Source organism: Equus przewalskii, chromosome 11, assembly GCF_037783145.1.
Source record: "Equus przewalskii isolate Varuska chromosome 11, EquPr2, whole genome shotgun sequence".
Taxonomy (NCBI): domain Eukaryota; kingdom Metazoa; phylum Chordata; class Mammalia; order Perissodactyla; family Equidae; genus Equus; species Equus przewalskii.
Genome location: NC_091841.1, coordinates 3,429,544 through 3,444,656, shown reverse-complemented (window position 1 = coordinate 3,444,656; position 15,113 = coordinate 3,429,544).

The window sequence follows — 15,113 nt, the reverse complement described above, 5'->3', positions numbered from 1 at the left end:
GGGCAGCTGTGAAAAGGTACAAGTTAACACTGCACAATTGGGATTCAGTCTTACTGGGGATCCCCGGGAGATGATGGAGAATACATCTCTGAGAGATTTACTTCACAAGGGTGAAGAAATTGAGGTATGTATTTACCAACTTTCTCCCATTATTGATCGAGGGCTGCTCTCAGGGACATTCATTTCCCAAAAATTCTAGCTCGCAATGTTCACAGGCTGAGATTTTACTTTTCTGCTTTCTACTCCCTTTGTCACATCAAAAGGAGCATCCTCACACACAGGCTCATTTTAAAAAAAGCCATTATCTATAATACATGCTCAATACCCTCAAAGATCCAGCATTCCACAAGGAATGATTTTAGAGTTTAAAAGTTTCCAGCTATTTTTTGTGATTTCTGTTTAAAAATAAAAAATGAGGTGAAAAGACAAAGAATATATTTAGTGGTGACCTTTTCCATGATTTATAATCCCAATATATTTTCAGAAAACTAGAATATTTTAATTTATTGATGGACACAACCAATTAGCACTTACTAGGACCCATTCATTATTAATACTTGGATATTTGGGGATACATGGCTGAGTAAGTTATTTTATGTTACAATTGGGATAGCTGGTATAATATTACTCAGCCAAATGCTCAGTTTTTAAAGATTGATAAATTTCTAAGGGTTATTAATCATCCTCCTTTTGAGTTCCATTTGTTTGATTTTCATTAGCATGGATGGTTTATACCTATATTTAAATACAGTGTATTTTTCAGATAAATTCAACAATAAATTTGAGAAAGAAGGAGCTGATAAACTACCCAGATAATTGCTTTTTCTTTTCATCTCTCGGCGTCATAGACATAGACATATTTCTTGTTGATGATCACATGGGTAGAGATGAAGTGGTCAATTTCATCACCAATGGAAACATTTATAAAATCCTAATTCACTGGTATAACCTGGCTGCCGTCCAGCTAACGGGTTAAATTGGGTCCAAAGTTGATAACTTGCCAAAACACAAGGAAATTTAACTTTTTTTCCAAGTTTATTCTCTCATAATGAAACAAATATAATGACATAATGAAAAAGCTCCCTTTTCTTCTTAGAAAATCAATCAGTTAATGTTGCCATACGATATAATATTCAATTGAATCACTTGCATTAGAATTGGAGGAAAAGTGTGTAGCCTCTTAGCATGGATATTACCATTAGAACTCAACTCAGTGTTACGTTTCAAATCTTCTAAAATAGAAGTTCTCAGAATTTTGAATGTGACAAAGAGAGAAGGGACCAAAAGAGTGTCACTCAGCCATTTTTTCCAGTGAGGACATATATGTATATATAACAAAATAAGCTTACTCCCATACATCATCATCATCATCATCATCATCTCACAAAAGAAAGGCCATTCTAACACCAACAAAGTAGTAAAGACAATCTCAAAATGAAGAATTGCTATCTCACAAAAGGATATTTGAAAGAATTTAGCCGCAACTGATAAGCTTCCAAATGCAAAATCTTGAGTGTAGAGGAAACACTTGATTCGAGGTTTCATACCATTTTCCCCTTAAAGACAGCAAATACATTGAGAATATATATATATATATATATATATAAAATACCATTTTTGCTTGACAACAATGAATTTTAGTTCAATGATGTACTTATTTAGAATCTTAAGTAATTAGAGAAGCCAAACTGAGATCGAAACTGAGTATATATATTTTTAAAAAATACATCTACACATTTCCAACTTCTCTGGGCCTCTAATCTCATCTTTAAAATAGTGACAATAGTACCTCCTTTATAGGATATTTGCAAAGATTAGATAAGATAATGCATGCGAAACATTTAGCACAGTACTTAGATGTAAGTGTTCAATATATGATAGATATACTATTATTATTATTAATCATCATTATTAAAAAAGAGTAGAATTGTAGAAAACTGAGCATTAAACGTTATTGAAATTTACTCACAAGCACCCCTCAATGGTAAAGAATTAATACTCTTCTTGATAAAAAATAGTTCATAAAATACTATGTTACAGAAATGTAGACATTTAGCTTCCATTTAATTACAGTAGATTTACATTTTCCTTATTCTTTGACACTTTACCTAACCCACGACCACTACCACCTCTTATCCCTCCAAAAATCGAAGAAGGTGAAAAGTCTAAAGCAGCAGCCCTCGCCAAAGAACAATGGAAAGACTATCCAATCCGGAGACGCTCAGCCTGACCCAAATTTCAGGAAGTCCATAAGAATGTGAAATTATGGGCAAAATTTTGTATGAAAGTTCACTTAGGTGGGGAAAAAGGGTCATTATTGGAAGGTCTATGCCTCTCAAAACAGTTAAGAACCACTGATCCTGTCCCACTCTGATTTTACAGTCGAAGGAATACTACAAAAGAATTGGAGTGACTTGCTCAAAGTCACACACTTCCTAGTGATAGAATTGTGAGTAGAACTAAAGATGTCCTGGTTCCTGGTCCTTGATGATTTGAGCAGAGATTCTGGTGACATTAGACAAAGGATGGTCGAGGGAAGCATGGCGGATCCCAAATGAGATGGACCTTATCAAAGTGGCAAGTTGCTAGACAGCATGGAGCTTCGTTGTCCATGTCTGAGTGGTCAACCCCAGTCCAGATGTCAATTCCACCACTCATTTGTTGACTAAATTTGGACACATTACTTAATTTATACGGGCCCTTGTTGCCTCATCTATAATATAAGAATTGCTTATAGCCAGGATTTGGAGAGGATTAAACTAGATCATATATACCAAGCAACTAGAACAATGCTTGGTAAATAAGAAGTAGAAGTTATTATTGGGAGTCTTCCCTTTTCTACAAAGTCTCCTTTGCCCTAGCCAGCTCAGTTCCTCCATAGTCTTTCTGTTCTTTCCTCCTATTAACATCTAATTTTGGAATATAATTAAATAAATGTTTGCACAACAATGTTTAAAAGACTGATACCATCTCCTTGAATGTCACCTGTTAACTCTGAAGCAAAGCCCAAGACACGGTGTGTAGTCCGGTGATGGAACTTCAGCTTCAGCAATCAGATGGGCCAGAAATCCATTTCTTTATTTTGCAATGGATGAGGGGAATTCCTAAGCTTTCTTTCCAGGAATCACATTTGTAGGTGGATACCTTGTTCCACTACTTGCTGTGGGACAGACCACGTCCACCCAGTGACAAGTGAAAAGAAGCAGAGTATCCTCAGTCAAAAGCCTTTTCCTGAAAGCCCCCAGGAAAGCAGGAAGCATCTGAGCCAGGCTGATGAAGTCCACGAGGCAGCAAATGTGACTCAGGTGCCTGAATCCTTCGCCTAAATGATTCATTACCGCCATAAAAGAGCAATTCCCTCCGTCGACACTGAATACCATAGCTCTCTGCTCACTGGAAAATATTACCATCTCTAAGAAATAGCAGGTGATTTGTCCTCCATCTGCTTGACATCCCTGCCCAGTTTGTCTACACATTGAGATCTCTGCTGGTTTTATGATTCTAACCATATTTATTTTCATCCTTTTTTGCAAATTAATTTTACCTGCTTTTTATAAGTCAAATAAAACTTCTGGTATTGGCACAAAAGTGAAAAATTCATTTTCTACCCTCTCTTTGGTTTCAGTGTGTAGCTGATGTACAGGTATTCTTTACTTGGTAATTCAGTGAACAATATGCAAAAGCTGCATGAATGACACATGGTTCCTAAAAATGAATTAGTAGCGGATTATCAGCTCCTTTTTACAAAAATTATGATTATGTATGCAGTGTGTTCTTGCTGACATTAATCTTCAATTCATGGGGCACAAGTTGGTCCAGCCTTGTAATAAATGGTTTTAGGCCTTTATTCATAATTCACCTCTTGCTGATGTCTTTTAAATATAGCTAGAGCCGGGAGATAAGGGGCGGAAGGAGGAGACGGTGTTGCTAAGAACTCATTGTGGATAAAGTACGAACAGAACTAAAGTACTGTAGTGGGATCCCAATCCTCATGTTTACCCCTCAAGCACTAAATGGTTTGATTGCCTGTGTATTTAGGGCTGATTAGTGTTCACAGACTTATTCAGGGATAATTCAATTGCCAGCTTCAAATGCCTGGGTTACCTCCACTTGGTTAGCCCTAGGACTGCTGTCCTCATGAAAAAAAATAATAGTAATAAATAAACCTTATCCTCCTCCTCAGGGTAGAAATGTTCAAAAAGCACTTGGAAGAGGAAAACACAGAATTGGCATTTTTCAAGGTGTTTTCTACCTCTAAAAGGGATTATGGATTGCACTTCTTAATGACCTTCAAAATGAATATCTGCTGCTTATCATTTTTTATGAATCTGATGTATTGGGTATTTTAAGTAACAGGCACATTCACATAATGATCCATCAGGCAGATAATATACACGAGAGCTAATTTTCTCGCTCAGGTGCCATCACAAGAAAAGCAAAACATGGTCTATTGGAACAAACACAAAGGCCCTGATCTCTGGCACTCTCTGGCACGTCCACATCTGTGGACGTGACAAGCAATACTCATAGCTCACAATCCTGAGTCACTGCAAGATTCCACTACATTTTAAAGTTTAGAAGTTGGTCAGTCAGCACTTTATAAGGTTTAAAAAGAAAATAAAGTATGTCTGATGGGCGTTTTCTCAGCCTGTCTATAGCTGACCTCAATCTAGTGCAAGTCTCTTGCAGCGGAAGAGGCGTCCTTAATGCCAAGGCATAGGTGTGTGTCTCCAAACGCTCCCGTGTTATCCTGGGTCCCCATTGTTGCACCATCAACAGCTCCTTCTAGGCTCATTCCTACAACTCAACTCTATAAGCTATTTGCATTTCCCGTGCCCCTTAGCTAAAACCCTTTACCCTTCTCCTCCTCCCTCCCCTTCACTGCGACACTTCAGTGATTCACCTCTACATCCAAATGGTTGCGCCATTTTGTGCCTCAGTGCCCTTGCATGTGTTTCCTGCTCCTCGATTGACTTTCCCAGTAACATCCACACATTTTTAAAGCTGGAGTTGAAGTATCCCCTCCCCATGAGCTCTTCACTTCCTGCCCCACACTCACCTTCTGGATCAGCAGATCCAGGTCCAACCCCCAAGGGTGTCACAAGGGTGCTTGGGGTAGTGTCTCCATTTTGGCATCACATGCCACATCATAAGCACTGTGACAGAAACCATTGTCTCCCAATATCCATTTCTTCTTTTTTCCTCCTTTTTTTCTGCAGAAGTATAACTTGTGGAACTCAGAAGAGAAGAAAGTATTATGTCATGAAGTGAATAAGTGAAGAGAAATAGACCTAAGAGTATCCTTTAGCAAGTCTGAGGCGAAAAGAACAAGTTCTCCATCTTTGGAATTAAGGAGCGAGGAGTTATTCCCAGAAGGCCAAGAGAATGAGAAGAAGGTGAAATGGAGAATGACTTAGAGATTCAGGAAATATTTTTCACACTTGCAATGAAATTAGTTATAGTAATAAATTCCATGATATTTAATTTCCTCGTGTCCCCAGATGTGGCTTACTTCATTGTAATGGGTTGTTCTTTTAGTAAATGTATTCTTTTAAAATATAACTGGATGAATTTGTGCCAGTTCTTTTCTTTGGAATTTTTGCTGCAGCATCCTCAGTGACATTATTCTTTGCTTTGCTATTTTGGGTAGGTTTTAGTTTAAGTGTCGGGCTTCTTTCATAAAATACAATCTTGAAGTCTTCCTCATTTGTCTATGCTCTGGAATGGTTTAAATATTTTTCCTTTAATAACAATTAATTTGTCTATGAAATTGTTTGAGATTGTCATCTTTTGGGAGTTTTAAAAATTTCCTCCTCTTTCTTTTAGCGTTATTGGTCTATTCAAGATTTTTCACCCTTCCTTGAACCAAGTTTGAGAAATTTTACAGTCCTAGAAATTCATCAAATGTGTGGAGACTTTCGAACTTATTAACAAATAGTGAGTATGTATATAAATAAAATCAGTCTTACAATTTTTTAATTTCCTGGCTGTTTACAGCTCTCGCCCAGGATGATGCTTCGTGGTGACCATTCTTATTTTTTCCTTCACCGTATCTCCTTTCCATTCTGGCCACAGTGATAAGATTTCAGCCCAGGGCTTTTGCACTTGCTGCTCCAGCTTTCTTCGTTAGCTAGTGAATTCTTTCACCTCCTTCAGAGTTTAGCTCGGTAATCCCTTCCTCACTAATTAGTTAAATTCCTGCTGTTTTGCATGCTAATATCACAAATCGGTTAAAATATCATTTTTAGTTGTAATTTTTTGATTAATTATGTCTTCCCTATGAGTTGGTACTGTATCTAGTTTCTCAACTCTATATCCCAGTGCCCAAACTGGTTTTTGTTCCTTTCTAGGTAACATTTTTTTTTCTAGATGGCTGCTTATATCAATATTCTTTATCATTATAAATTTAAATTTTTAGTAATATGCAATTAAAGGTCGATTTCTTTTCACAAATTTGAGTGGAAGATGGTGAGACATTTTACCTTCACATGTACAGATTTTTTTTCTTTCAAATTATAAATATTTTCTTTTGATATATTTTTAAATATTTTTCTATTCATTTGTTCTTTCCCCTATATATGAAACACCAGTTAGCTGTTTATAGCATTTCCGTTCTCTACCACAGCTATTCCAGTTTCCTTCATTGATTTCCACATAGTTGGAATGCTTCTTAATTTTATCGTCTGAATCAATAATCAGGTTTTCCGTCGCATCGCCTCTACTTTTTGCTACCTTCGGGTGGATTCTCTCTCTGCCATTTTATTAATATTTCTTTTACAATCCTTACTTATATAATCCATATCCTTTTCTCAGCTCAACTTATTGCCTTTTATCTTCTTATATCATTCACTTTTTCTAGATGATCATGTCATCTGGCCATGAAGCAGTTTTTAAGTATTCTTCTGGATCTTAGGTAATGTACAAAGGCAAGATTTTACTCTGAGTCTTCTGAAATATACACTTTTCCTTGATTCCCAAGGGCTATGCACCAAAACCTAACTCATTCTTTGTAAAAGCCTCGTAATATTCTATGGTATGGATGTGCCATATTTTCTCTCTCTTTTAAATTCCTTACTAGTACATTTCAGGTTATTTATAGGGTTGGTTGGTTTGGGTGGTTTGGTTTGGGCTTTGTGCCCTTCAAACAATGCTGCAGTAACAATCCTTGGGATATGTTCTTACCCTTACGATTTTTCCTGAGGCTACATTCGCAAAGTGGGAAATACCACTAACATTGTATAACACCATCTGTGCCCTACACCATTGCCAGCATTCAATCCTATTGATCCTTTTCATTTGGTGATTTTGATAGTTTAAAAGTGGCTTCTCATGGTTTGGTTCTGGTTTGCAAAGGTCTAAGCATCTTTTCATATGCTTATTTGGCATTTTTCATTTTATTTTTTATGAATTGTATCTTTATTATTTTTTTCTTAGTTATGTGTAGAAATTATCTGGACATTAGAAATCTTAACTCCTGTCTGTTATAAATATTGCAAATAATTTCTCCAGCCTACAAATTGTCTCACTTCCTTGTTTATTACATTATTTCACATTAAGACAAATTTTATTAATATGTAATCAAATCTGCCAATCCTTTTCTGAGTAGTTTTGGGCTTCCCATCTCATTCAGAATCTCTCTCCCACCCCAAGGTTACATAAATAGTTTCCTAAAGCGTTCGAATGTTTTTATTGTTTTACTTTTTACACTTTGTTCTTTAATCGATCTGGAACATAAGCTATGAGGTAGAAATCCAACATTGTTCTTCCAGATAGGTAGCTGATTATGCCAGTACCACTTATTATGTCAACTATTATTTTACCACTGAATTTAAAAGGCATCCTCATCACATATAAAGGCCTCATCGTGCTTAGATCTGTTCCCAGACCCCCTTTTCTGTGCCAATGATCCATTCTCCCATTCTTATCCCCCGTCACACTATTTAGGAAATTATGCAAAGAATTAACATATATTTTACACATTTATTCTTTCTTGTGAATTTAAAATGGTGTTTTCCAACTTGAAAAATATGAGATTCTGAATGAAATTGCATTAACTACATGTAATTTGAGAATAGCTTACGGTTTTATGATATTTAGTTTTCCTATTTGAGAATGTGTCCCTGAGATTTCTTTTTAAAGTCAAATATTATTTTTTAAATATATGATTACACGAAACATATTGTTTTGCAGCTTGCTTTTTTTATTAAGCAATATAATGTGACTACTTTCCACATCATTGAATATTTTTAAATAATTATTCCAGCTTCACGGTATTAAATTATCAGGATATGTTCTCACTGAACATATAAAATATAAAAGACTTTGCTGAGTTGCTAGGTTTTCATTTTTTTTATTATAACTAGCATTATGTTTTCTTCTTATTACAGCTAGCATTGTACATTGAACTACTCTACAGATAAATCTTTGATTTATTTTCCTAACAAAAAGCAGCTCGCGTTCAACAGAGAAGCCACGAAAAGCACAGAAAATCCCAATGGAAAAAAATCTCCAAAGTTCACTTGTGAATCTACTGTCTAAAGACAATTGCATAATGAGGATTTTTTGTGTGTCTTTTTAGTCTTCTCTTCTTTCTCTCTCCATTTGTATACATGGAGAGTTATAAAAACAGTATCAGATTGTGTAAACATGTTGGCTGCTGGTTTTCTCACCATTATGTTGTGAATGTGTCAACGTTTTTTCCATTTGCTTTTTATTTTTGTTTGAATGTTCATGTCTTCTGTGCCTCCCCACATTCTCTCAACCCCACTGGCTCCTGACACTTCTTTCCCTGCTCAGCCTCAGCCGCTGCCTTGGTAAGTGACTCTGTGGGCACCAACTTGCCACACACCCAGAGCCTCTGGCTCCTTTCACCATTTCCAGACTTGGACGAGGCATACCCAGTACATGGAATCTGGCTTCCTTCTTGGCTGAAGAAAAAGCGAGAGACACCACCCAGATGTTTGAAGGAAGTAAATCCCTGAAGGATGAATTTTGGTCACGGGTAAACAGGAAACTGAATGGGGGTCAAAATATAAATTCTTTTTCAAGTCTTTCCTCAGAGGATCTAGTCCAAGGCACGGTTTTCCAGTATGGTCTGTCAGAAGGCAAGCCATGGCTAGTGCGTGACATCAATTTGCATTTACTTCTCACCCTTCTTTGCCTCATTTTTTTTCCTCATGCTTGCTGCTCTGGAAGTACAACTTCCAATAAGGATTAACACTTAAACTTGTTCTCAGGATCTCTTTTCTATGGACCACAGGTTAAGCACCTGCATTGTATTGTATTGTAAGGATATTATAACTCACTAATTAATCTCCCATTGATAAACATTCAAATATTGCTTATTACAAATAATTCTGTTATAACTATACTTATACGAATATATTTGCACATGTCTCTGATTATTTTCTTAGGATGAATTCATAGACACAGAACTTTTGGAAAGTGGTATAAACAGTTTTAAGGGTATAGAAACTTTTTAACAACTTACATTGAAGTTCTCTAACTCCACACTGTACGAGTCAACAAAGAAATTAGTTGGGAATTGCTGAATCCACACTTGAAGTGGGAATCTTTTTAGGCTTAATATATCAAACTTTAGAAACTATATGGGATAAATAGTCAGTTCTGAGATCAGCCTCTAGCTCCTGCCTCATTAAGAAATGGGTAGTGAGTTGTAATGTCTGTAAGAGTCACCAATATGTTCAGTGGGGTTTCTTCATTTTCCAGATAGCCCATTTTCTATTTGTACAGGAACACTTTCTTCTTTCTTCAGGAATCCTGGGTTTTAAGCACGTAGTTTTTGTTTAAGCACTTGTTTCATTTCTACCTCTGAATGCTTTTTGAATTGTTTCAGAAAACAACAACAGCAAATAGGTTTTGTTTCTTTCCAATACACTCAGAAAAATTCTAGATGCTACCCTACCTAGTTAATAGGAATATCTGTGTGATATTGTAGTTCATTATTTCTCCGTAACTCCATTCTAAGAGGGCACTAAGTGATTAAAAAGTTCCAAGAATTTCCATGTGCTCCCGGCACTGTCCATGACAGACTGAATAACACATGCGTGCTATTTGGTGCTATTCTGCTATGTATTTTCTCATAGGATAGTTACCAAAGGATCACCATGCCAGGAGGGTGTGTGAAGTGTGGGAAGTTTGTGTCCTCATAGTTGAAAACAAGAAACCACTGCTCTAACTCCAGCCCTGTGTTCTGTGTTTGCAAGATTCCCAATTCTACCTGTGATCAGCATCCTGCATGTAGTGGCAATGGGGAAGAAAATTTTTTAAAGCGTTTTGATGAGAATATTTGCTTTCTTTTTGATTCAAAACTGAAAAACACATGCTCTAAAGTATTGTACTACTGCGTATATGTCCTGTATACCCCAAGTGACATTTAGTGGTTATAAGTTGGGCTCCAAAGTCAAAATCCTGCGTTCAAATACTGGCTCCACCACTATGTGGCTTTGACAAATTGCCTAGCATTGCTATTTTTTCATCTTACCTCAATAGAATTGGGGTAATAGCCATATCTATTTCGTCGGATTGTTATGAGAATTGAGTGTGTTAATATATGTGACAGAGAAGAGCACCTGGCATGTGGCATGCATACAGTAAAATAAAATAATAGGAAAAATAAAAGCAAATTATTATTTAATCCCCTCTTTCCCCATATCACATGGACTACGTGGATAACACCTGATTAAATTATGTGAACTTGGACTTCCTCCAATATTTCCATAGATTTCCAGGGGAAGAAAAGAAAGAGAAAAACAATTAATACTAATTCAGTACCTACTATGTTCCAAACCCCCTGCTGTTACACAGGGCTCTTCCTGAGCCTATTAATTTTGGATGTTCCACATGGGTGTACATTAAAATATATCCATATTCTACATTATATCATTTTTGACATTGAAAAGATGGAGAGGATTTTTATAATTGTGGTATTAAAATCACTATCAACTTCAACTTTCTGGTTTTCAATTAATAACTTGAGGAGAAAAAATATATTATGCCTCAAACATCTAAAAAGGCCCTTACAAATCTTATGGGTTGCAGGCATTATACCTACAGTAGCTAAGGGATAGTTTGGCCCTCTTTTACGCATCACATTTCTATCACCAAAATAAAATTTCTATTCCATTGATGAGGAAACTGAGACTTAGAGAGCTTAGCATTCTTTACCAACGTCACCTTAGGAAAGCCTTAAATCCAGAGCAGGCCAAGATCAAAAGCATTTTGCTCCACATTACGTGGCCTCCAGAGTTCCCATCTCTTTCAGCTCCCAGTGGAACTGAGGAGCCTGTTTAGCCCCTTGAAGTAAACACATTCCCCAGGGTTCCTCCTCCCCAAGAAAGCAGCACTGAATCAGAGCTCTCCAGTTCTGAATCCGTTTCAGCAGAAAGCCCCGATTTCTGGAACCTCATCTACTCTGGTCAGGTTTCCCATCAAGATTCAAAGCTCTGTGACTTCATGTTGCTGAAGCCCAGAACTCAACATTTCATTTTATCTTTAAACACCCTTTTGTTTCTGTTCTTATCAGTTAGATGTGTGTTTTATGTCCTGTCCGTTAAGCTTTAAATCCCTTTTCCTTCCTGGTATCTTTCCCAGCTATTGGTCAACGTGGCAGTGAGAAATAACCACTTCTCTGAATTGTTTGAAACGAATTGTGAAATTCAGGTCTATAGCCTGGAACTTGTAAAGATAAAAGTCTCGTGTTATCAGTATCAAAATACATCCTGGTGAAATGTGTGGCACCTACGTTTTGTTTCTCTGACAAATTTTTCTAATGTATTAAAAATATTTCTCTTAGCTTCATAAAATTTTTGCTTGGAAAGAATATTTATCTTATATGCATATAAAGGCTATAGGTGATCCATAAATTCATAGATGGGACCTGATCTTAGCCATCAGAGATGTCAGATAGGTCTAGGCATATAATGACAACTAATTTCTACCAAGGACTTTATAATACGAAACATAATTGAAAGTTCTTTGCATGTCTAACTCATTTGATCCTCTCAGCAAACCCAGGGATTCTAATCCCCATTTTAGAGAGGAAACTGAGGCATAGACGGATGAAGCAAGTTCCTAAAGTCACAAAGCTGGTAAGCGGTAAAGCAGAAATGTGAACCCAGAATCATGGCACCAGTAGCCACAGCCTTAATCACTAGCAATAGCACCTCTCTCATCCAGGGGAAAGCAATTTTAAGGGAGGAAGGACCATGTGAAAGAGATGCTGATATGATCATGGAGGCAAAAATAAAGAAGAAAGCATTTCTTCTGTTGCCACCCAACTCGGCAGACTCATTTCTGAGCCTATAGCAAAAACTGCAGGAACCTTTTGCTGGGGGATTCAACGTGACTTCAGAGACAAATTATTATGTTTGAAGGTGGAAGAAGAGATAAAGGAGATATTCCTCCACTTAGAGCTAGGAAATAAATAATGACATTTGGTATCAGATGGAGCACTAAGACGCAGAATCCTTTGTAAAGATGTTGGTATTTTCATAAATATACCATGAGCAAAGGCAGCGTTAGGCATGATCAAATGACTTCCCAGAGAGAGTGGATCAAATTTGGGGATCACAGCAAGAGTAGAAGTAAGTATCCTATGCCAACTGGAGGCCAAAGCTGTCAGACTGATATGACAATGTAACCCATCTCCTGATCAGGAGATGCCACATAAGCAGTTGTGGGCTGAAGCCAGTGGATTTTAGATTATTATCCCTACATAATCCATATGTAAACAGAGGCTTGGGAAAATTACAAATATTAATGGATTTAATTCTATCACACAACTAAGAACAATTTTACCAGGATGAAATCCAAAGTTATAACCATGAACACACAGTATAAAAAAATAGCCAAAATCAAGATTTAGAAATGACGATCATATGTTGATTTCACATTTCCATTTTTTTGCTGTTGTTTGATTCTTAATAAGCGTTTTGTCATTGACTAGGGCTTCTTAGAAGACACCAAAGACTTAAGAAATTTGTGAGTATAAAAACATTAAAGGAGAAAGGATGGACCAGTTCCTAGAATGACAAGATGACCCAGTCCGTCAATTGAAAACCACTACTTTAGAACATCCAACATTAGGGAAGGCAAAGATTTTATTAGTTTTCTGGTTCAGGTCTTAGAACAGTTTTTATACCAACTTAGATTCCTGCAAGGAATACATGAAAGAAGAGTTAAGAAATGGTGTTGGAAAATGTGAATATGGCACACACACTAAGCATTAACTTATACTCTGAGAGAAGAATTGGAAAGGAAGGAAAAGAACGAGAGCATCCACGCATCCCAATAACTGCGCACATTTGAAAGACATGAACAGAGAAGCGAGACCAGCGATTAGACCTCCATTTTTCCTGGACATGTAACACAGTTCACTGTCTTATAGACAGAACCCAAAACAAAGTGAATCGTTAGAGTTACGGTTTCACCACAAGAAATTAGAATAGGTTCATCTGTCAAATCAATACAGAAAGATCAAAACAAACGCACGATATAATATATCTTTTCTTTTGTAAAATCTTCAGTAATTGGAGTCCTGGTAAATGTCTCATTTTCACCTTGCAGGATATTTTATCTGGAGGTCTCAATGATAAAGGCAAAAGCTCTTCTCTTCCTCCGCCCACTATGGGCATAATTCAACAAGAGAAACCTAATTTTGTCATATTATATACTAGTCTTTACTTGAAAGAATATTTTGATAAAAGAATTGAATATACTAAAAATTATAACTGTTTACATACATACAGCCACATAAAAGGGAGGAATTAGATCTAAGGATGAAAATAAGCGTATGTTTAACTAATGAAAGCAAAAGATGGTTTAAAGACTAAAAAAAGTAGAATGCCTTTGAAAATTTGATCAAAAACAAAAAAGAAAAGAAATATTACTAACATTAAGAACAAAGGAGAGCACAGATACATACAGAAATATTTTAATTAGAAGTAAACGCTCTGTAAAACTTTATAGCAATAAATTTGAAAATCTAGCTAAAAGGGATACCTTCAAGAAAAATTTAACAACGTTTACTCAAAACGCAACAGAAAGTCATAAGGAAAAATAACCATTGTAGAAATTTAAAATACAATCAAAAGATATTTACTTTAATAAGACAGAAGATAATGATAATTTTATACCAATTTTGACTAAATATTCAAGGAAGAAGTAAAACTTTTGTTATAAAAACTATGCTAAGGGCAAATAAAGTGATGTGAAATTTCCATATTCCTTTTCTATTGATATGTCACAGATTGCCATAAACTAAGCAATTGAAAACAATACTAATATATTATCTCAAAGTTTTCCTGGGTCAAGAGTCTGGGCATGGATTAGCTAGGTCTTCTGCGCAAGGAATCACCAGGCTAAAATCAACATGTCACTTGGGACACAAGATTCTTATCTGAACTTCAGTTGTTCTTCAAATCTCACTGTTGACAGAATTCAATTCTTTGCCACTGTAGGACTTACGTCCCCACTTCCCTGCTGGCTGTCAGCTTGGAACTTTTCTCAGTCCCAGTGGCCACTAGCCCATTGTCTGCGATGCTCGGCCCCTCCTTCCACAACACAGTACTTTGCTCCTTAAAGATAATAAAAGACTCTCTCTCACTTGATATCACCATTCAGGGAAGGTTTTGACTCTCTTTCAAAAGGTTCATTGGATTAAGTCAATGCCAACCAGAGTATTCTCTCTTTTGATAAACTCAAAGTCAAATGATTAGACTGTTCTTGCATCTGAAAAATCCCTTCCCCATGGCATATAACGTAAGTTAACTACAGAAATGGCATGCATTTCTTTAAGTCCTTCCCCTGATGCTGACGGATTCAGATGAGGATGATGTCCTAGAGCTGGAAAAATCACATGGTGGAAGAACTAGGGGTTTCTGAAGGACCACATGAAAGACTGGATCTCTCCAAGCTGAACACCCACCCAGCAGCGGTATCTGGGAAAAGATAGAGTGACATGCTCCTGAAATTTGGGCAGTCATTCAGCAGCTCATCATATACAACAAAAAGTCTAAGTCACAGGACTAACTTCAATACATATCAACGTAGCACATTCCAAATGATGGGAGTCTATTTGGCTCTAATGACTC